A 2500-nucleotide genomic window follows, 5' to 3' on the forward strand; every position below is an offset into this window, starting at 1 on the left:
CTGACAAAAAAGTGAAGTACTAATTAAAACCTCGAGGAAAATTCAGAATAGGCAGTGTTATTTAAAAAAATACGGGGAGAAAGAAAATTGGAACAGGCCTACCGACCCTGACCTTGTCATGGAAAACACACATTCTATTCTTATTTGCATAACTAAAAAAATAAATGGTTTTGGTGACATGTATTCAATCGCTTCTTGTTACCTTGAAAACTTAATGCTCCCGACAGTAATATGGAGCTGTGTGCTAAACAGAAAGAACTTGAAGCCAATGCTACGCCTCAACGGTGTCACTGTGCTCAGGAACCGTGACGAGTCTACATGGCACATAATGCTACGTCTCGCGATCGAGAGGCGAACCTAAATAAACTAAAGTTTTTAGTAAATAATTCAGTCATAAGCTATTATTTGAATTCCATGGGGACAATGGCGACACTGTCAGTGTTGTGTTGTTTTAATAGATTTGTTCGGCGTATTTACTGACTGACTGACTATTAGGGTTTTACGTCCCCTTAGATCAGTTGGCCTATACACATTATTGGGACTGGTATTGGTAATACGCTGAGGATATGGTGTGATACTTTGATTCGAACAACCCCGCTGTGGCTGTCCGCTTCTTCGACACGCCAGCATTATAGGTTTGTCTCGTCCAAGTATCGAGATACGATCATGATAATAAGAGACAGAAGATGATGCATGCGTGTCTTCGTGTTTTCCAAACCCTGAGATTTTGATGATGATAAAATCGTTTATTTAACGTCACTCTGTACAAACATTGGCGACATTTGTCTCAGATTAAAAACACACACAGGCGCGCACACAAACTTTCCCTTTATGTACAGGGGTTCACCACCCTCCCGCCCCCCGCACACTCTCGTTCATCTAATTAAAAGTGGTAATAAGAGATACTTGGATATAAAAGGGTATTCTTAAAATGTTCTGATAAAAATATAAAGTAGCTATGAAAAGCAATGACGTTAGTTGCAATAATATCTCTTCATATCCAGAGACCAAGTGGGTGCGTGTACACAAGTCTAGCGATAAGTTTCGGACCTTGCCACCCAATGTCTTTATTAAAACTGAAAAGATAGCTTCATTTTTCATTTGGGGTATTTGGCAGGATATTTCTGTTCGAGTTTATAAACTGAGTCAGGGGTTGAAAGTGGCATGAGTTCAAATCACACTCCAAAGTCAAATGAGCAATGCTGAGGTCGGATTGACAGGTGCATTTAAGCTCTAAAAATTGGTAGTTCCCAGCTTCTGCCCTTAGGCGGTTAATCCTTTTTATTACACCTGGGCATGCATTATAGTTATAGGTGTTCATCTGTTTGATGGGGCTTCCTGAATGAGACAGCCAGAACCTATTGCTGTGTGCATGTATTAGTTCTTCCATTCTCTCCAGAGAAGAGAGTCTGTGAGGCTACTGATCTCAGAAGCAGACAATGGCAGGTCTACCTCGAAGGCGCCTATGCCTTGGGCAGTTTCTTTAGCGGCTTTGTCTGCTCTCTCGTTGCCAGGCACGTTCACGTGTGCTGGACACCAGACCAGGTTAATCTCGCTGAGATTTTCGCTGTGAACTTGGGGTCGTTTTCGTGCGCATGTGTGCACACGGGGGTGTTCAGGCCTCAAAGAGAGTCTGCACAAAGTTGACTGATAAATAAATCTCTCACCGAACCGGGGATTTGAACCCACCCGCTGAAAGCGACGAACTGGTTACAAAGCCAGCGCGCTACCAACTATCCCCGCCCGGTGTAATACGAAATTTTTACTCAACAAAAAATCGACTCCGGGGTAAACATTTCATACAAAATGTTTACTTCCAGTACGAGAAAAGAACTCCCCAAGGAACGAAAAAATTACTCCCTCCACGAAATTTTTACTCCCCAAATTTTTAATTCGAGTAACAAATCTCGTACGCGAAAATGGGATGCGGGCGAAGGAATAATGCCAATATGTGATCTCACAAAAACAAATGTCGCGCTACCCCTCCCTCCACCCCTTCCACCACCAGGACTAACAGGGAACAAGGGAGTAAAAGTTGCGTACACCTGGCGTGGGCAGTAAATTGCTCGTGTTAGGGTGGAGTAATTTATTCGTTATTCATTCGTCAGGGGAGTAACATTTTCGTACGAAATGTTTACTCGGTACGAAATGTTTTGTACGAAATGTTTACACCTGTCGTGGGGAGTAATTTTCTCCTTTTATGGGGGAGTAATTATTTCGTAAAGGGAGTAACATTTTCGAAGGAGCTTTTTACTCCGGAGTAAAAATCTCGTGGGAGTAATGTTCTAGTGTTACACCGACGTATCGATGTTAAGGTACCGGAGGAAACGACCCAGTATTTCAAATTCTTGCTTTTCAAATGCATTGCGTGATCTTACAAGGAAATGTGTTACAAAAATCGTAACGAACAAATCGCTTGTACCGTGACATTTTGTAATGATTTCAAGCTTGTCCAATGCGGCTGCATTGCGACACATTGCAAAACAAACATTGCTGCAAA

At 42.2% G+C, this 2500-nt stretch overlaps 1 protein-coding gene across 1 annotated transcript in view; it reads left to right on the forward strand.

Moving 5' to 3' along the window:
• Positions 1–2500, forward strand: part of LOC138947385 (uncharacterized) — a 15849-nt gene that overhangs the window by 1126 nt on the left and 12223 nt on the right. The window contains exon 1 of the mRNA XM_070318838.1: positions 1–2500. This exon is cut by the window's left edge and continues 1126 nt beyond it; it is cut by the window's right edge and continues 90 nt beyond it. The gene's annotated coding sequence lies outside the window, so the exon portion shown is untranslated.

The sequence above is a fragment of the Littorina saxatilis genome, linkage group LG14, assembly GCF_037325665.1.
Source record: "Littorina saxatilis isolate snail1 linkage group LG14, US_GU_Lsax_2.0, whole genome shotgun sequence".
NCBI classification, from domain to species: Eukaryota; Metazoa; Mollusca; class Gastropoda; order Littorinimorpha; family Littorinidae; genus Littorina; species Littorina saxatilis.